This window comes from Balaenoptera acutorostrata, chromosome 1, assembly GCF_949987535.1.
Source record: "Balaenoptera acutorostrata chromosome 1, mBalAcu1.1, whole genome shotgun sequence".
Taxonomy (NCBI): domain Eukaryota; kingdom Metazoa; phylum Chordata; class Mammalia; order Artiodactyla; family Balaenopteridae; genus Balaenoptera; species Balaenoptera acutorostrata.
Window position 1 is genome coordinate 161,401,971 of NC_080064.1, and position 21,967 is coordinate 161,423,937.

Genomic DNA, 21,967 nt, shown 5'->3' on the forward strand with positions numbered 1-21,967 from the left:
TGTACTACTTACCCTACGGCCCTCAGTGTCCCACCCCTGAAACTGGAGCAGCCAATTTGTTCTGCAGTTGTTTACCTTTGTTTTGAAAAGCTATGCATTGTATATCTATAGGTAGAGAGATAGAAGCAGGTAAAGAAATGTTTACACATAGAATTTACATAGCCATTCTCGCAAATTGCCTTGAGGTACGCTTTCCTCTTCTGTAGTTGTGTAAAACTGCATTCCACCTCAAAGATGACGATCCCACTTCACATGCCCGAACAATTTAGAAAGCATGTCTTGGATTTTTTTTTTTTTTTTTTTTTAATGCCCAGTAGAGATTAGGGAAACAGGCAACGACATGATGACGGATCCATGAGAAAGTACAGCACTAAATAAGAAGGAGCCCCCCTCCCGTGGAATAAAACACAAGACTACGGCAGGACAAACTTCATTCTCTACCTTCCGCAGAATCCTTTCCCAAATTAACTGAGAGTCTGCGTGAGTTCTTCTGTGCGAGGCAAAAGAGATCTTAGGTGAGAAACCCAACACACATCCCTCTAGTGCCTAGAGGGTTAAATTAGTTAGGTTTCTTTTCTCGCTTCCCGGAGCGGGGTGGGGGGGGCGGGGAGGGAGGGAGAAAAAAATATAAGAAAAAAAAGAAAAGAAAAAGAAAGAAAGAAAAGGCAGAGCCCAGTATCTACGGGCAGCGTTTCGGTCTCTGGTCCTCGCTCTCTTTTTCTCTCCCGCTCCGTTCCCAGCCCCTTCGCGTCTCTGCACCCTCAGTACCTGCCCGGCTCCGCGGCTCCTCGCAGCCTCCAGTCGCCTCCGTCCTGATTGGGCGGAGACCCCCCCAATCGGCTGCGCGCCTGGGCCGGTGGGACTGCATATGTTAAGCTCTACTTCATATTAATAAGCTCCAATCGGGGCTTTAAGTCCTTGATTAGGAGAGTGTGAGAGCTCTGGTCCCAACTGGCTGTGCCTATAGGCTTGTCACCAGGAGAACATTTGTGTTAATTGCGCTCTGCTCTGTCAAGGAAACTTTGATTTATAGCGGGGGTGCGCAAATAATGGTTGCCGGTCGCACATGGATTCGGTAGAACTTTGCCTTCCTGAATCTTTTTCCCTGCACTACGAGGAAGAGTAGGTACCTTTTTCTTTCCTTTTTAAAACTCGTCCTGGGGGTGAGAGTGTGGGGTGAACGGAATGGATCTTGGCGCACGGATTCAGGTAATGCCCTGGGTATGTCGTGCGCACGAGCGCTTGTTTGTGTCTGTCTTGTGCCTTTTGTGTTGAGGGTGATCTCCTAATTCAGTAAGTCGAGAATTGTTCTCTGACTACAATGTTACCTTTGAGGCAAAGCTCAGTGACTGTCAGTAAAACAGCTGGGTGACAGTCACTTCTTATTCAGGTGCTAAGAATAGGCACTTGGCACAAATGCTTAGTGAACTGTTAAAATGCATCTTTTACTAGGACCCATTTTCCCAAGGAAAAATGTTTTAAAATACAGGATTCAAACTGATTTATACTATTGAGTGCCTCTTATGTATTTGCAGTTTGACAGATATTTTCAGCTCCCTGTCATTTCTTACCGCGCAGAGTTAGAGGCAGAATTGCACATTTACTAATTCTCCTTCAGAGAACAATTTAAAAACTAGCCCTGTGCCGTCTGGGGGCTAGAATAATGTTATTTGCATGGTTAGCATTAAGTCAGCACTTAACTGACAAATCAGTCCATTAAGTAACATGAGATTTTCACACATTATAAATATTTAAGGGGAGGAAAAAAAACACTAAAGAAGAAACAGTAGTGACTTTCTAAATTTCCCCTTGAATAGACAATGCTGAGACTGTGGATTTGTTTCATGTATCGTGTCCAGAAAATGCAGAAAAGTACTTTTGTCCTTAGATGCAGTTTAATTGGTACTTATGAATATCTTTATGCACATGGGAATATACATATTTGGATCGCTCAAGGTGGGGGACATATGAGTAGGGGGTAAAAGGAGTAAATTAGGCATTCTTGTGTAAATGAGTGGGTCATAAACTTAATTTCAACCCACCGTTGAAATATTAGTTTATCACGGGAGCTGTCACTGGTTCCTCTTTCTGTTGAGTCAGTTGTATGGCTTTGCTTTCCCATTACAGTAATACCAACTGTTATAATTCTGAAAAGAGTGCTCTTGGCAAACGTTTCTCTCTATAGACAGTGAAGAAAATATAAAACTCTCCAGAGGAGAAGGTCGTGCATTATAGGTAGATGTCCACTAGCGGTCCTTAGTGACTGCATATTGCCTTGGTTTGTAACTAAGCAAGAGATGAAAAGTGACTTGCAGTCTCAGTGGCTCCTCGTGCGTGTGAGTGTGAGTGTGTGTGCGCGTGTATGTGTGCATGCTTGCACACATACACACTCACGCAAGGGATATTAGCCGAGGGATGGATTTAGGAAGAACTGAAAGGTTGGAAGGCAGTGCTTGCGTCAGTAGAAAACACTCCAAGGAAGAAACAACCTTAAATTGTTTGGAAATAAAAATGAAAAATAAACAAAGGTAGGACTGCCCACTCAAGTGAAGTTTGAAGGTGAGCGCGCGCCGGAGGCTGTCCCACTGGAGAATTTCATATGTCTTCATGTCAGGAAGAATGCATTATCCAAGCTCACCCAATTCGAAACTTTCTCTCATAAATAAATAAACAAAACAAACTTTAACCCCCCCACCCCCACCCCCAGGCTTCTTTGTAGTTTCCTTGAATTTAACTTCTTACAGCTAATTTGAATAATTAGTTTAGATAAGCCTCTTAAAGCAGACGCATTTAAATGAAATCAGGACACATGTCCTTTTGGCTTTGGCGCAAGATTCAAACTAGCTTTCTTTTTGGCTCAATTAAAAGTCATCTTTAAAAAATACAGATTTATTGTTTGGATGCAGTTCTGATGGTTACGTGGTTCACCGGACAGACAGAAAGATCTCATGCTTAGTAACGCATCTGCCTCTCTGTCTCAATTAATAAACCACAGAATTTATACATGCTATTAATATTCATAGTAAATGTGCTGGGTTAAACCCCATCACGTGTGAGTATACATTGAAATGAAACCAGAGTTATGCAGTTTCAGAGGAGAATATTGGACAATTTCTGCTTTGGAAGCTGTTAAAAAGATTCGTGCCATTTATTGACCACCATTAGGAGAGCCTAAAATGTTAACCTATAACTATGTATTTTTTATTTTAGGAAATGTGCTAGCACATTAAAGAGAATAATACTTGAAAGCTTGTTTCACATTTAATAGCAGTAATAACTGATAGCATAAATAGATGAAAATAGTATATCTGCTCATTTTGACATATGTGTCAGTCTAATCATTCTAAATGAGTGTGCTCGTCACATGCTTCCCTTTCAACCTCTGATGAAAATGTAACATTGACTACAGGATTATAGAGCGGACTTAATTTTACGGACTGTTTTAACAGTTGTCACAGCTGCTGGAAGAAGGAAAGGCAATTGAAACACTCCAAAACAGGCAAGGCGAGGAGGGAACAGTTCAGTAAATTTCAGCCTGATCATGGAAAGCCAGACATCCAAAATTAAACAGATTTGTGTTTTAAGATTCCTGTTTGGAGCTATGCAAGTTTTATTTTGTAAGGTTTGCTCTTTCTTTTTCAGGGTTTTGCTTCTTTTCTCTGCCTCATCTCTCCCTGCTAAAAGCTAAAAGTAAATTGAAATACAACTATCCAAAAGTAATACTATCATGTCAAAATACATGGGATAAAAATAGGCAGGAAGGAAAAATGTATGCAATGACAACAACGACAAAAAGCCTAAACCAGAGTGGATGCAATTTTTTTAAAAAGATGGGAGCTTGCCTACGTCACTTTAGATGTGATTTTCTTTGAGAACTATGAACAGAGTCTTTAAGTTTATTTTTCTAAGAAGGAATCCTTAAACTCCAGACTTGGAGCTCATATTACTTTTCCTTCCTGTTTCTTCTCTGTAAATCTGTTGAAAACACCTGCAGCCTTAAAGGTAGGGGTTTTCAGATGATTTCTTTGTGAATTGCTGGAAGTGACAACCAGCTGCACTTAGGGGTGAGTGTTCCTAAGCTGTAGAGTCTCGTAACCTTGCCCATCACATCACTAAAGTGAACAGATTAATTCTATTTCTCTAAAAATTAAATAACTACTGTACATATCCCAAACTATATATAGTCAAAATAGCCAGACAGTGTGCATTATGTAACATATGATTTTTCTCCTTGGAGTAAGCAAAACAAGTGTTCTGAGTTAATGGAATCAATGTTGGATGGGAGTGGTGAGTAAGTGCTGGGCACCCCCATGCTTCACTAGCCCTTTGTGTCAGTGTATTTATGTATTACCCTGTACAGATTGGGTGGTAAGTTTAGAAATCCTCCTTTTACAGAAAGGGCTGGAAAACAGCTTCCCATTTCCTGGTCAGAGGCAAGGGTGATGATGTTGGCTGGTTCTTATAGAGATGGGTTTCTCATCTTCATGTGTTTATGGCACTGCTGCTTTATTTACTGAGCCTAGTGTGTTGCAGCGGTAATTAACCCATGTTATTAGCAAAGCCCTTGTGAATATCCATTAATTCTCTTGCATGGATGATCATTTTTCCAGTGTTTTCCCCCCAATACAGTATCATTGTTCTTTTTTCTTTTTTTTAATTCTAAATTGATGGCCTTTGATATATTTATTTGATTTAATCTGACCTGGGATGTATATTGGCCACCTTATAAGGAATGGTATTGTAATTCAGCTTTAAAAAAAATGCTAATAGAAGCCAGAGAAAAGATTTTTTTGCTGTTCTTCTTTTCAAAGCAAAAAAGAAAATAAAGGTTTAAAAGGAAAATAATGCAGGAAATTAGTTTTAACTTCAAATTTTCCAGATCTTAGAATTTATGTTATTTTGTGCCTTTGAAGTCTTTTAATCAGATTTCTACTGAGTTAAGAATACTTTAGGCATTTTTGTAAAATATCGAGCCAACAGAAATATACTTGTGCTTCTTGTGCTGAAAAAAGATAAGGACCATCTCATTAGCCGGGGCCATACTTTTGCAATTAATTTTAGGTCCGTGGTGCTATTCATCAAAGGGGGCAGGTAACTTCTCTATGAGTCTGTTTAACAATATTTTCACAATACCTCACTCTTGCAAGAACTGCAGACAAAGAAGAGGCCGTTCTTTGGGAAGGTAGGCATAATGCCGAACCTCAAGTCTGTATCACTTGTGAAAAATTCCTCAACATTTGTTTTAGCCTAGTGACTAAACAAAGTATTTCTTTGTTTGACTTCTAAAGTGCTCTTCAGCACTCAATGTTTTGCTTATATTATTTCAAAAAATAAATTAAAATCTGTGCTTATGGTCGATACTTTGTCATACAAGTGGCAATTGATAGCCGTGATTTCTATGACACCAATTAATATCAAATAAACTTTTGAGAATCACCTATCAAGCATTTTGAAATAAGAGGACAGCATCTCACTAGAACTTTTAAGTCATTGCAGCAGATAAGCTATGCTCTGAATTTTGCTTCCTAGCAAATTCATGGAAGAAAGAAACAATACAGTGTTGATCTGGTATAAGTGCATATGAGCTCCGGCCCTAGTCAGCTCTCTGGAGAAAATCTTTGATTACCCTGGCCCAGTTTGTTCAGTTTTTATCTCTTTTACATCCACTGGCCTTGTATTAAATTGTCATTGTCCTAAAGCACATGAGATAGAAATGAATTGCTGTTTTCTACATTCTCTGACAGTGAAATATTTAGGTTCTCTTTCTCCAATCATACTTATGTGTGTATTTGATAGCCCAGGGATGACATCCAGCATCTCTGCCGCTTGACATTTTTTCTTACTGCATTTTGTGTGTTTTGCTGTTGATTATTGTTTTCATAGCCATGTGTATACGGATGCCCATGGTCTATACCATTATTATAAATACAGATACACATACGCTACTTTAAAATCCAAAGCAGTCAGTAGAATATACCACACACACGTGTGTGCCTTTGTGTGCATGTATAGTATGCATGTGAAATACATATATATACATGGGAAGAGATGTATGTAGAATATAGGTATGCTGCGAGAGTGATCATGTATATTTATATAATAAAGTAGATCTCAAGTATTTTTCTAATCAGTTAGTGTCCAGTTAAATTTGCCATGCATAATTTTAACCTGGAATTAGTATTTCAGGTATTTACCAAGTCTGATTTTCAACTAAATTGGTTTAACTACTATGTAACAGACAGGTAACAGGTCACCTAATACATTAATTTGTTTCTGATTTTATAAATTGTTAATTATTATCATTTTAAAATTCAATATCTAGAAATCATAAATAATTTGTAAAATAGGAAATAAGCCACTAGTACTAAATACATAATTTAATGGTTTGGGCCCATATCCAAGAAACAGTTTTGAATTAGCTCTTGGCTACACTGTTTTCTTATACAGTTGGGCCTGACAAATATATCTAAATGTAAACATGATAGCTTTTAAATAAATGCAAAATATAAATTTCACTTATCCTCACTACGTAAATGTCATTTTGTTTTTGCTAAAAACACATAAAGAAAATTAATAAGTATTATATCCATATAAAGTACATCATAGATTTCTGAATTTCTGAATTTTATTCTAAGAGGTAAGTTTAAAGGTCTGTGATTTTGCTCAGTGAATCTGAATGAGTGTTGAGAGAAACCACTTATCCAAATGCTCTTTCTATTCAAATTCTTGTTCTAATTCATATTTTGTTTAAAGTCCTAGATTCATTTCCTACCTTTATTTGTTTGTAGAGTACTTTAGCGATTTTAATGTTTCTCGTTTTTAAAAAAATCCTGCTGTTTCTTTATGCCAATCCGTCTGCTGAAAGTTAGCTCCTTTATTATCTGAGGGTGTCAAGTGACAGCCTTCTGCCTTTTGAAGGATTTACCTGGCATCTTATTCTTGTTTCAAGTTCATTTTAGACTTCTACTTTCGAAGTCTGGGAAACATAGCTAATAAGAATAATTTCCGTTCAATTATAACAAACACATCCTTCCTCTCTATGTTTTTCTTTACAGAAGTGCCAGATGTTTCTTTTTCTCTGATTTGGACACTATTTCTCAGTATTTTCCAAATGTATTTTCTAATCAATTATACAAAACCATCAGATTGAGAAGGTTTAGATTGTGTGTGTGCTGTGTATGTGTACTATTGCATCCCCCCTTTTAATTTTCAAAAAAATTTTTTGAATGTTTGGAGGGAACTTGCTTTTTATGTTTTGATTTTTCAAATATTTTGCCATTTTAATTGATGGCAATGCATGTATATTTGGAAGATAACTCACTAAGGCAAAGCAATAAAAGAAAAAGTACAGTTTTAAATAAATTGGCTTCTCACGGGCCAATTAAAGTCCATTTCAATATACTGGCATAGATCTATATGTGCATTTGAATATTAATACATAGCATGCAACACTAGCCATTAGAAATGCAGCCTCTGGCTACATGGAATTCTTTCACACAATATAATAAATAAAAACACTGGCTTTTGGCATTTAAAATCTATTAAAAGAGTTGTTTAAAGTGTTCAACTCATGGAGAGCCTACCTAAGATCAGATTACATTGTAAAAAATGAACTTGGAAGCAAATTTATATTTTGATTATCAAAGGCAGTCTCTGTCATATACATTCCTCTGTGCCTTCTCCTCTTGCTTTGAGTGAAACAAAATTGCATATATACTTTTCATCATTTTGATTGGAAGTACACATTATGTATAATATGCTTTGGCAGCAGTTACCTAGCCAAAGAAAACAAATTAATATTAGCCATACTAAGGGCTGTCAGGCATATCACAGACATATCAATTTAACTTTGCTTCCTCGTACACCTCCGCAAACAGCTGCTTAAGATGGTACTAAATAAAAGGGAAGCTACCCAATAAATTCTCATATTGTATTAGAGATTGATGGCTAGTAGAAGTGCAATGAAAACCAGCGTGTTTGCTTACTTCTCTTTAAAACTCTAACTGTGGGAATACAGAAAGCGTAGACGATAATGAGTTTTGTTAAAAAAAAAAAAAGAGTATAACTGAAGCTTGTTCACATCTTTTTACTGTCTTGGAAGTAATGGGATAATAATGGGATTTACTTTTTTAAAAAGTCTGAAGTGGGGAGCCTCGGTTGCTCTTACGTGTGATGTATATAAAGACTTTAACAAGTGGAGAGTCTGAAGCAGCAGCCTTGCCAGTCCGCTGGAAACAAGGGACATTTCTTCTTTGTTGCACTTTGCATACATTTTCTGAGAAAGAAAAAAAAAAAATCTTGTTCTTTCTTTTTATCTGGCTTATTCAATAGGCAAAAAAAAAAAAAAAAAAAAAAAAATGAAATTTAAAAAAGTAAATCAAGAACTTAGGCACAGAAAATAGGCAGAAGCATACTGAATTCTTTTTTTCTCTTCCATGATCAGGATGGTATCTTTGTATGTGATAATTCCTTTTTCATCTGCTCTAGGAAGATTTGACTCATTGAAAATGCTTTTGAGAATTTAAACAAAGGACTCGTTAAATAAATAACATTTACTTTCTTTTTAATACAATATGAGTAAAAATGTTTGAAAAGGTGTCCTTTTCAAGGCAGCTAAAATGTTGTTACAGTTCATACTTATAAGAATTTCTTTTGCTTTGAAAAGAATATCTAAAGTTATGTTCAGAGTGAGCAAAAATAGTGAGTCATATAAAAAATTATAGAGACTAAGGTACTTAAGAGAAAAATTCAAATGTGAGGTTGTTCAATCAATGGCCCTTTGCCCTCCATAATTCCAAATTATTGTAGTACTTTCACTTCTCCAAAAACGTAAGATGGCCATGTTAAATTGTATTCATTTTTCCATAAATGAAAGAATACTCTAACAATGCTTTCTTCACAGCCATTAATCTATTAAAACAGATCAGATATTTTGAGGAAGAATATCATACCCATAACCAACTATTCATGGCCAAAGAAGGGGAAAGATGTATATGAGAAAGTGATTGTATACAGTTGGTTCTGGGTCCTATGAAATGACAGAAGCATCCCTTTTATCCACAGACTTAAATGAGACCTGCCTCATCAGTCATGGGATCATAGTGTCACAGATGGAAAGGCAACCATCAGCTGAATTGTACTGAGCTGCACACTTGGCTAATTCATCTTATTGCCCTCCTCATCTAAGGAAAGGCTCATTCTGTTCTTGGAGTCTAGACAGAATCAGGAGTTGGGCTCAGGTGGGAGCGTGTGGCTGCCGTTTTCTGTTCTCTCTTAGCCATTCAGCAAAGGGAGGTGAGGAACAAATGTGCAATTTATGCACAGAAGCCCAAGCAGAGATTCTTTCCTAGGGTCAGGAATTTATTATTCAGTTGTTGAAGTAAAGTTCATATTTCTCTTATGTTCGAGAAATATCACTGTTGTCTTTCATGCTCCAAAGAGCTACCCAGAAACGATTAGGGATGTCTCTCAATTTGTATGAACCATGAACTAGGGTAAGCATTTTGTACCAGATAGAAATGGAGAGCAGATCATCCACTTATGTTAGTCTGGAGGGTGATTCTTTTTTCATACCTTTATATGGAACTGTTCAGTGGGTTAAGTCTGAAGAATGAGAAAAATGATGAGGTTGAACACTCAAATTGTATTTTTGTATTTTTTAATTTCCTTATAGTGAACAAAACTTTAATGTCTAGAGCATTTATGAGGGTTTTAATGATTGGAAAATCTATCCTGAGAATGTGGTCACCATATGTTACAGCCTTGCTTTCTGTCTTGTCTTCAGTGTATGGGGTAAGTTCGATGATACTGTCTGTTGTCTTACTTTGCTTACGTTATAGAACCTCTCTGCCCCACACTGAAATAACCTGAAATATGAGGAAGTGCCCGTTCAGTTCTTAAAAACTTTCCTGAACCCCCTCCATCCCAGCAGCGTTTTCTTTTAAAATTGCTGTTTTTCTATTCATCTGTTTTGCTAAAGGACCATTTACTTTAGTGAAAGGTAAGTGCATGATATTCATGCCGATTTGCATACACAGTAGGCTTTATTCCCCCAACCCACCCCGAATTCCAAAGAGATTGCCTTCAACTTTTCGTATTTGTTTTTCTTTCGTCTCTGTTTGTCGTGCATTCTAGTTGAGTGCTTTTATAGTGTTTTCTTGATTGTTGTCAGTTTGGGGTACTGCTACTGACATTTTTGTTAAGTTAATGTCACAGCAGAAAAACCTATGGCAAACTGGAATCTGGCCACAGCGCGCGGAAGATACAACTTCTGTTTGATTGTGTGTAAATACAGTTAGTTGGGGGTTTATCAGATAGCTTGGCAGAAAGAGAGAGGAGCCGTAGAAACTGTTTTCAGTAACTGTGCTGTTCATACACCTGATAAGATGGAGAGAGCTTTTCGAAATGCTGATAGGCTTTGAATAAGAAAAGGATAATCACCTCTACTAGCACCAGCTTATCGGGAATGAAGTAAAATGCCAACACTTTTTTTTTTTTTTTTTTTTTTTTTTGGCTGTGTTGGGTCTTCGGTTCGTGCGAGGGCTTTCTCCGGCTACGGCAAGTGGGGGCCACTCTTCATCGCGGTGCGGGGACCGCTCTTCATCGCGGTGCAGGGACCGCTCTTCATCGCGGTGCGCGGGCCTTTCACTATCGCGGCCCCTCCCGTTGCGGGGCACAGGCTCCAGACGCGCAGGCTCAGTAGTTGTGGCTCACGGGCCCAGCTGCTCCGCGGCATGTGGGATCTTCCCAGACCAGGGCTCGAACCCGTGTCCCCTGCATTAGCAGGCAGATTCTCAACCACTGCGCCACCAGGGAAGCCCCCAACACTTTTACATTAGCGAAAGTAAATGTTCTAGACACTCTGTGCCTTTTTTCCTTCAAGTTAAATAGTAGGGGTGCTTTTGAGTGTGCTATAATGAATAGAAGGATTTATTACCTGGACGAAATTACAGGTGAATCTGTTGATAAAGGAACCCTCAGCGTCAACAGCAGCTTCTCTGATAAGCAGGTGCATCTATGTGTACGTTCTCTGGAGAAATTAAGTATTTCTTTTTCCACTCCAATTCCATTAACCATCATTTCTGATGTTCGAAGATGCAGTTATGTCCTGTGCCAATCGAGTCTCCTTGTTTACCAGCAGATGGGTGACAGGCATTTGAAACTTAGCTTATCAGACTTGGAAAATGCTGGTGTGACCTACTATGTAAGTTGGGGCATCTTTACGTTTCTATCACTTGTGCTGAAGCAGCCAACTCCTAAACAAGAAATCTTACTTTTTTTTCCCCAGAAATGGAATGAGATTCAGTATAAATTTAGGATAGGTTAATGAGAAGATAAATGCATTTGGCCAAATAGTTGTCCATTTTAAAGCACCTCCCCTTAAAAAAGAGAGTGACTGGTTTTGCGCTTCAGTATAAACCATGAACTTTCCCTGGCTTTCCCCTTTTCTCTTCTTTGTAATTTGATGCCTACAAATAATTTGGTGTATTCAGATTTGATAAATGATAGTGCAAGAGCAGATTGATTGATTTTGGATTACTATTGATTACTCTCCATGAGATCACTGTGACACACTTGAATCAATAGTATTCGATTAAGCAAGGCACCACCGTTCTATACATCCAGCAGCGGTGGGGAATCCAGGAACAGAATGTTCACAAGCTGATAAATTGACAAAGCATTCAGCTTTAACTAGCCCTTTGTTCAGCACTAGTTCCTTAAACTATATTTCATTGGAAAGTTCGTTTTTGCAACTCTGGGCCTTTCTGTGCAAGAAAGGTCATCCATTTAAGGTTTATTAAATTTTAACTCAAAACAGCTGGGCTCCATTTAGATGTAAAATAAATTAAGTACTTACTGCAGGCAACCTTCATGCTTTTGAGCCGTCGCTCAGAAGGTTTCATTCTTTTACGAAGATGTCAATTGTCAACATAAAAATGCATCACTGGCAATGTAATGGTTTAAGATTCAAACTGAAATGAAAATTCCTGCCCGAGGAAAGCACTATCCTCCAACTAAGGTGGTCTTCACTTTCTTCAGAAGTGGGGAAACTTAGGAGCTGCACTGGGAGGCCGCGGCAGGTAGCACACCTTTATCAATTGCACAGCCGAGGCTCCTTTTTTCCCCGTCTTATCGGAGGGTATTCATCCCATCGCCAATACTACATGCAAAACATTAAATATCCTCTGATCGGAGAGCTGCTACTGCTGCTGATACACTGAAATCTTTCTGTCCTGAGCAAACTTACAAAGTCGCTGGGGGAAGAAAAGATCATCCATGATTCAAGTCCTTTAGCGAAGGACCTCAAGGATGAGATCTTCCATCCTATTCCATCAGTGTGTAGTCTTGGTCCGTGGGATGAAGCATTTACTCTTTTGTTATATGGGATTACCAAGTTGCTTCTCAAAAAGGCAAGCCTTAGAGTGAACACTCCATTGAATGAGTGGATGGTCTAACGTGCAAAACTTGATTTTCAGTGAAATTTTGACAGCTAGGGCTTGTGTACCCCAAATCTTAATAGGCTCAAGTCTTGAAATACACTTCAATAAATTTTCTCATTTTCATAGTGGGTTTAAAAAAAACCCAAAATGAATCTGAGGTGGCTTTCTGAGGGAACATGAGGAGGAAAGTCAAGTTTGGAGTTACGAAATGCCCTGACAAAACTTCAGGCTTTTTTGCATGAAAGTGAGATACTAGGATTCTAATTAAATTAGGTTGAACCCCATGAAATGGCCATTTTTCTAGGTCAAGGAATGGTCAAATATAAGCAATTTTGTGTGATTCCACATAATAATTGAATTTATTCCTATACTGTCCATATCCCATAAACAAATTGAAAGCAAAAACTATATTTTTAATTTTAGGATGGGCTGTGTCCGATCATGAAAGACACATGAATTCTGTCTGCAATCATAGCAAGTATATTACAGTATCATTTTTTGACGACGACTCTTTTCTTTAGCGCCAGTAGAGAGTTCCCAAGAACACAGTCTTACACACACTGGAAAAGTGTGCGTTTATGTGGCTTCTCACCTGTGGTAGCCAAGCTGCTTCTGAGCAGCCCTGTAAATTTCTCACCTGCCGAGGAAGAGTACGGCACACGCAAGTGAGTCAGGCTTCGCGAGGACTGACCCTCCAAAACAGCACGTTGCTCAGGGTAAATAGTTGGAAAGCGATTTGGGAAGAAGATGCCAACACCTCAACTATGGCATCCCCACATCCATCCATTAACAGAACGTTAGTTGGCTAGTTAGCGCTTTGCGTGCTTCCCCCCCCCCCCACCAGAGAAGTATTAAAACTGTGCTCCATTAAATTTATGCACCGTTGTGGGTTAGGCAGATGTGCAGCTCCCCGAGTGTCGGCAGTGGAGCCCTTGATGCTTTATTGGCTGTGTGCAGGCAGGAAAGGTGCTTCAGGAGATGTAATAAAATGATCCCAGAGTCTTCATTTGACCCCCCCAGATGTGCAGCTCCTCTTGGAGCCACCCTGTGCTGGCCAGTAGGAGCTCTCGGTGCCCACCAGCGGGAAGAACCCGGCTCCCAGAAAGGAAGGAAATTGACTCTTTAGGTGGGAGGGAGGGGCTCCGGGGCCACCGCTGGAAATGTCAGCAGAAAGTTCATCTTGACTTAGGGTCGCATCAGGACCGGGTAAGTTTTTCTCACTCTGGGTAAGCATATGACAGCTTACATCTTGTTTCCGAGAGAGGGAGGGTGGGTATCGTTTACTGGAACTTGATGGAGCGGATGCCTCCGACTGGTCCCACTGTCAGTCTTGGAGTTTTCCCTTAGTGGTGCATTTCCCCCCTGTCTGTGTCACTGAATTTGATTTATCGCTGGTACTAAGATCAAAAAAGAATTCATTCCTTTTGATGTGTGCTATTAGGCACATGCAGTGCAGGATGGGGAGGGAGCAGAGCCGTCTTAGCATACAAGTCACTGTCTTGGTCACCCGGTGGCCACTGATGGCAGAATATATATTTTCTATCTCTGTTCATTTTGGATGTAGAATTCTATGACTAGAGAGGTGAGCTATAGGATATTTTAAATTAATAATGAGGTTTGTTTCACATACAGATTCTTTTGGTAAGGACACAAAGAGTGGCTAGCATGTACATCTGACTCTAGCAATCCTTTTTCCTTTTTCTTTCTTTCTTTCTTTCTTTCTTTCTTTTTTTTTTTTTTTTTTTTACTGTATTGGCATTCATTTTACCAAAAGACATAAAAAGCCAAGGAATATAAATAAGCCAATGGGGTTCAGGCTTTCAAAAAAGACCAGTTGGTTGCATTTACTGTTGGGTGGGAAATTTGGGACATCGGAGGCTTGTCTGCAAATGAGAGGAGAGATTTTGGTGGGGTCTGCTTCTCCTGTATTCACGACTCTGATCAGGCTTTGTTTCCAGCTCTGTCCAGTAGCTTTTGTCCGGCTTCTCAGTTTAGTGGGATTTGTCTGAGCAGCGTGAGCTCCGACCCATCAGCAGGCTGCTAGTCAGCGGCAGGTGTGAACAACATAAAACAGGATTAACGCTGAACCAGAGTGTGGACTAAAAACAGAACCCCTGCCTTGCTTTGAAAAAGGACGGCAGGACTGGCAGATAGAAGCCACTCTGGTCCTGTCCACTCTTTGTTTGCTAAACAGTGTTCAAGGGCTATGCAAATACTTCTGTTTAGGTGCCCAGGAGGCGTGCTAGGGATCTGTGCTCATTCTCTCTCTCTCTCTCTCTCTCTCTCTCTCTCTCTGTTTTTAAACTGTAAATGCAAAACTTATGTCGACACTTCTTCTCAGACTTTCAGAGCAGAGCAAACGTGGTCTGGGGAAATCTTGAACCAGGATTACAGGTGAATTTTGCAAACATACTGTCTTGACTTCAAATTTAAAGTCGATAGTCATTCAGGGTGCTGTGTTTCCCACCTCTTAAGAATATTGTTGGTTGGTTTATTCTAAGATATTTTTTGTGTTTAATTATGTGACTCAATGTATACTTTCACCTAGGTAGGTAAACCACAAATAAATAAAATAAGTAATTTCATTAGAGATCATAACCACAACGCCCCCAATTTTTTTTTTTTTTTTTTTCAGTCAGCACTACCTACATAGTGGCAAGAAAGCTGGCAAAAAAAAGATCATAGTTAACATAGGGGACTGCATGAGTTTAACCAGTTGGGCATTGCATTGAATTTATGGCATTTGAATCACTTTGTCGATATTTTGTTTAGGAAAGAGAAAGGTCACCTATAAATATGTTTTTCTTTAAATTATGCTAATTCTAGTATATACTGTATATCAGGCTAAAATTTAGATATCTATGTTTTCTCTATTAGGTTTAGACTAACTTGCATTTTGCAACTTTAAGATAGTCACATCCAGAAAGGCATCTGAAATAAAGGAAATAACAATTAAATCAGTTACAGAAATTGTATTGCACACACACACACACACACACATACACACAAATACAGACACACACAGGTACTGACTCTTCTTTAAACACAGGAAAAGCAAATGTTTTTTGCATATGTATATAATAGTATGACACTAATTTCTGATACTCCAAAAGTATGTTCAAATATAGATATTTATATAAGGTGGATCTGTTTGAGAATATCATATAGACTTTCTAAAAGAATAATTTTGCAATGTCAGAAATCAAAATTTTAATTATCATTCATTTTCAGCAGCATCTTATACCATACATTACCGTATTGTCTTTTATATCCAGGGCTTAAACTGTAATTACCCACTCATTCCTTCACCCTTTGCTTATACTTACTCTTCTTTAATTTTTTAAATGGCAGTTATTTTTTAGCTGAGACTTTGCTACTACTTTTATTTTAGAAGTAATCTTGCCTGCCAGTTTAACTGTGGCAATCTGAACACACATCTACATCATTATAAAATATATAAATGCTAAATATTATATTTAATTTTACAGTTACTATCTTTAAATGTTAATTTATTACCATTTGCCTTTTCATGTGTTTCTAAGAAATGTCCAGTCCCTTCTGTTTAGTATTATTAAGTACCTTTGGTTATGTACATTAATTAGGTTGTGGGCAAATAGCTTAATGAGAGTTAATGAAATCGAGTTTAGAAGATACCAATTTAAAATTGATTTTTGAAGTGAATTTTTTATAACCAACTCTCTGGCATCCAATTGATTACTTATAGTAACTTCTCACGTTGCATCAAAATGATTACATGCATTCCTTTGCAATTTTTTAAATCATTAAAGTAATCAATATTTAGTGCATTAAACTGCATTTTCTTGATCATTCATTGCAAAATATTTGACTATGTGCAGGCCCTGTCCTGGGCACGAAGATCCTGAAATAAATGATAAAAATATAAAATGATCTTGAGTGCATTAAAAAACCACTCTAAAATGGGACTTTATATACTTAAGTTTTCAATTTATACTTGGGTCAATCTTCAGAAAATGATTTCAGGAATTTAGGTAGCAGAGGTTTTACATAAAACTTAAGCAAGTTGGAGCTTCCATTCTGATTTTCTGATTTTCTGATTTGGGCCTTCTAGAGCTGACAGGAAGTTAGCCCCCAAGAACACAATTAGAAATGGTACATTTAGATCCTAAATATTGCAAAAGTGTGATTGGGGGTCTTAGAGCAGTCAAGTCTGGTCCTGCCTGCTTCCTTGTGAAGCCTTTGAAGATTTGATCCCGAAAGTTGCCATTACATCTTAAAATGCTCTAAATGACTTGTGTGTGGTTTGTTTCTTAGACTGGAAGTGAAAGGGGGAAAATGCTTTAAAAGATCAGGTAAGAAAAGATATTTCCGAGGTCATAGGAAAAGGAAGGGGGATGTATCTGAACTCTAGAAGGTTTGTGTAGTTTGACTTTGAGGGAAAGGTGTGCATTAGTAAATTCATTCTAATCAAAGTAAATGACTATTGAAAGGTAATTTTTCTAAGGAAACCTTGCCCTTAATCTCGAGATAATCTCACAGCTACTGTCTTTGTCCAACAGTCCTGCAAAACTACCCAGTGCTGTTCCCCAAAGCCTGGGATTTCAATTTGCCCGAGGACTCGATGATGGAATTCAAAGCAGTTTTCTGTCTTTGCAGCCTCTTTTCAGTGAATGCATTTTATTCAAGTGTTTTATTTATTTATTTTTTGGAAGATACAGCTTGGTTTGCTTCAGGTCATTAAAATGATTCTCTGTCGCAGTTTTGGATGTTTATAATTAGATGATTAGTGAAGTTAGGTAATAAGATTTATACTGGCATCAGTTAAGTTTATAGAAAGATTAAAATCATGGTGTCATGGTACCATTACCAATCTGAATATGCCAGAAATAACTCAGGAGAATTTTTGTCAAGTGTTTATACTCAATTAAAATTTATACGACGTGTTACCGAGTGATCGTCTCATGATAGCTTGGCACCATGAGGTTGCAAACTTCCAATTTCAAGTGATATGCATGGCAGTTTTTGTCTTCCAGTCCTATAGAATTACGAACTTTGGAAGGGAAATGCTGCGCTTTTTGGAAATGGCACTAGAAATATGAGACAAAGAACTGTCTCAAACTTGGGCACAGCTGATATTTTCTGCAACACTGAAAAGCTAGAAAAATACAGTTTTTCTCTCCACTCACTAGATGCAAAGGGCAGCTTACCTTGATACAAATGCATTGCAGACATGAGCTGAATCATCTCACCTGTGTTTTCCCTTCATTTGTGTTTTTTGCAAAGTGTCTATGAGACTACATTTCTCCCTCCTAGTTTTCCTGACTTTTCCGGTATCCATCCCCTTGAATCCTCTTTTCTTCACTTACTGTTAAGCCGAGGTGGAATTTTCAAACAGATGCGTCCTTCTTTATGCATAGGGCCAAAAGGCACTGTGAAACCTTCACCATGGTCTTCGAAAACCCACTAACAAAGCAACAGCGTAAAGAATCCGGGGTTGCTGGAGGTGGAGGGGCAGGGAGGAGGAGGGCAGCTGGTAATTTACGGTTCCTCTAGGAATGCTTGTAGAGGGTTTGCCAGTGCCCCACTTCCACCCCACCCCCAAACTGCACTCCTGCTCAGTGTTCAGATGATGATAATGTACCTGGAAAGAAAGGCGGCCCGTGCCGAAGCAAGCAGCATCAGACAGGGCGTCCTGCCAACTGCCTCACCTGCTGCATCCATGGGTCCATCTGGTGACTGCAGTAGCTCATTGTAGGCCTCTTCCGAGGAACATTCGGGCTGAAAAGCAGGCAGTGTGAATTATTTAGGTAGCTAGTGTAAATCCACAGAGGGAAAGGAGAGGAGGAGCAGGGGAAGAATCTGCGAGAACCTCAAGCTCCCTTAGCCCTGGGTGCTTTGGAATGCTCAAAGGAACGCAGAAAAGCATTTGATTTGCATAGACATAGAGATGTATAGATCATCGTGCAGATGACAAACCCATGAGTTTTATCTAGATTTAGATTAGCAGTGCGCAGCCTGTTTTGCACTGAAAATATGGCCGGCTTCGGGTAGGGAACCTTTGGGGACTTTTCAGGATAAGTGAAACTGATGAAATGTAATATTTTTAGGCATTGATTTAACAGAAATAAAACAACTCTGTCCTTTCTGAAACTGTTGATTTTGTTTGTGGCGGGTGGGGGCAGGCGGGGATAATGCATTTGAGTTTTTAGTGAATTGCGATTTATACATACTGGGTTCTTTTTTTTCTACTAGATAAAAACAAGTAGAAAAAAATGTTAGGTTAATTTTATTTGTATAGGTGGCCAGTCAAAAATATTTTGGTTAGTTGCTGTATACCAAACCCTGTTATGGAATTCAACATATCCATTAATATATCCTAAATATGCAATGAAAGCCCTCAATCGTAGGAATCTTTGTAGGACTCTGTGTGTTTTGGGTCTAGATAAACCTTATGGACAGGCATGTCCTCTAGGAATTACCTGATGAATGCAAAAACTAAATACTTAAAGAAATTGTAAACTGGACTTAAACAAACCATTTATACTGAAATAAGGAAAGTTTTAACAAAATGGTTTTAAAAGACTTCCTGGTATCTAACAAGATAAATTTACCAGGCTGAAATTGTCATTGAAATCTAGGAAGAGCTAGTCTATATGAAAATGATTTCTAAATTCTAAGTGAAGGTTTAGAACTATGAATGTCATTAGTAGTATGGAGACTGAAACAAACTGTTCCTGTTTTCTTTCCTGAGAATCATTTAGGGGGTAATATAATTTGGGGGTAGGGGGTAGGAGCTTCATTTAAATTAATTTATGATTTTTTTATGCACTCCCCTCATTTTTACTGTATAGATTCTTACAGATACATGGATAATGTTACATATTACATCTAACCTCTTTATGTTTTAATGGACAAGCTTATGATAGAGCCATGAAAAAAAACAATGTGTTTGTGAATCATTCCCCTGGTTGTATCTGTCCAGAAAGGCATGTGGTGTTTGTGTTCTAGAATAGACTACATTCTTTAGGGTGTCTTTACTCCATCCCACTTGACTCAATTCAGTTGCAAAGTAAATTTAATGGAGCTGTTTTTTTGAGCCAGTAAAGCTCTAGCCCTCACTTAAATAAGCAATGTCTATTTGGAGGGAAATATGCATGAAAATGAAACATACTGCTAATTCAAAATATAAGCAGCAGCCCAATTCATAGTTGTTCAAATAAAACACTTTTTATTTCAAGGAAATGTATTTATAACCAGTCACTTTCCAAAAAGTATTTGAAATGATTCCTTTTTATCTGCATTTGAATCCATTTTCCAGGGCCAGATAAAATGAGCTATTTGTCGTAAGCCAAGTAACTCCATAAAATTTAAAGGCATTAAATAAAATTCAGGAGCGTTAGAGCATACCTGGTTTGTCCTCTCCCCTAATCTTTCTTCTTCTGCGCCGCAGTTCTTCCTCTCACATCCCAGCTCTCTCTCTCCCCAGCCCCACACTGAACAATACAACATTCACCCCCAGCTTTGCATCATACCATTATAGAAATAAAGCCCCCGCCCCAAGATTATATTTTCCCAGAATTTGTAACGTTTTAAATTATCTTTTCCTGGAAGTAATCTATTGCTCCTGGAGTTACTTAGATACTGTTGGCTGATGATTGAATGCCTACTCTTTTGACAGGCAAAGAAGGACAAAGTTAAGAGAGACATGAATTAATTAGAAATAACATGTACATGGTGATGGCAATGGTTTAACTACAAGAACAGGAGTTGACACAGTGTTTAATTGGCAACTTCAGGGAACGCTTATAGATATTTTAGGCTCCATCAATGTACAAAGTAATGAAATGTTTTAGAAAAAAATGTAAATATCTATACAAGAACACAGGCTTTTTACATATTACCTTAATTGCTTTTATTCACCCTGACTGCCTGTTTGTTTGTTAAGTTTTGTTCTTATTTAAGACTTAAGGCATGAGGCTTCCTGAGCATGTTTTATCTCCTTTTGTATTCTGAGGTTCGGGTGTTAGAACATCTCTGATCTAATCTGGACAGGGCCAGCTTTATATTATCTTTGAGTAATTTACATTCATATGATTTCATCAGATCATGTACCTGTGTCAGCTTTGCCTGGGATATGTAATAACTTACTTTTCTTAAGATCATGAAAAAATGTATACTTATTTTGATAGGAAGAGTTTAGAGTATGCTTATTTCCATAAAATGTCAATGGAAGCTTAGTAAATGAACATGTACTTGCTCTAAACATCTCTTTTTAGCATTTTACAGATGTATTCTTTCATCTTCTCTCAGAAAATCCATAATCTGGATGTTAATTTTATTTTTATTTGATTGGCATCTTCACTGAAGGTGTTATTTAAAGACATGAGCATCAACTGTTAAAGAAATCTTATGTGCCCAAATATTTGTCAGGAAATTTAAAAGAGAAATTTCATAATTTGTCAAGGAACTACCCAGAAGGAAATTAATTAGTGTTATTACTACTTTCTTTTTAAGAATGCTGACTTTGTAATTATGTAGTCAGTTGGTAAGTCTAATGATTTAATTAGAACCAAAAAATAAATAAATGTTAATAAAAGGCTTTGTGTAACACATTATGTATTTCAAAAGTAAATCTCCTTTTAGTGGTTATCCTTGAAATTTGCTATTGACAGTTTCGTCAAATCAGCTATAGTTACGGAACGCTTAGCTGCTTTAAGTGTTGCCCTCTGATAGCAGTTATGGTGTTATTATATGGGATTATATGGGATAAGTAGCAAATAGTAGCATCCCAGTTGCTTCTTAATAGCCTCCGTAAAAAACTTCATTACCCCATTCATAGGGAAGAAGAAGGATGTAATAATAAATCACCAGTATTTTTACAGGCTCATAAGTAGGGAGGTAAGGTGACCATTTGGGGTTTCCCCAAAGCAGAGCTAATAAATAGAATGGTATTTACATGAGCACTGAAGACAGTCAACATGGCCTGGTTATCTTTTGTTTTGGGGTGTCACAACGGGCCCAGGCATGATGCCAGATTTCTTTATTTTCTTAAAATATAGATTAAACCTTGGTTGTATTTGATGTGAGAGAACCCGTGATGAGAGAGGAAACAGGTCTTCTGATGAGTGCAAACAGAAGACGCATCATCTGTGCATACAGAGCGATGAAGCAGTTCAGAGAAATCTACCAGGGCCTTTCCGCTCCTATTTCCTGATCTGGCAGAATGTCCTACTGTTCATCTCAGGATCAGAGTTTGAGAGTCATGTTGGGTATCGGTTTTAAAAATAATGCATTTTATTTTCGGATGTAAGATACAATGGTACAGACTGGGTTTGGAAGCCAAAGAAATTAATGCTCTTACTTAAAGTATGTCAAGTTTAATGATCTAATAAAATAGCATGCCAAAAAAAAAAAAAAAAGCTTGGTGAGAGTGGGCACTCCATAAATACTTCATGCCCCCTCCTACTTTGCTGTTAATAATGGGTTGTTAGAAGCAGTAGAAGGAAAGTACAAAACTGAGATTTCACTTCTCAAAGCCAAATTAGCTT

At 38.0% G+C, this 21,967-nt stretch overlaps 1 pseudogene; it reads left to right on the top strand.

Moving 5' to 3' along the window:
- Window positions 1-917: 917 nt before the first annotated feature.
- LOC102999705 (estrogen-related receptor gamma-like) overlaps window positions 918-21,967 on the top strand; it is a 192,151-nt pseudogene continuing 171,101 nt past the window's right edge.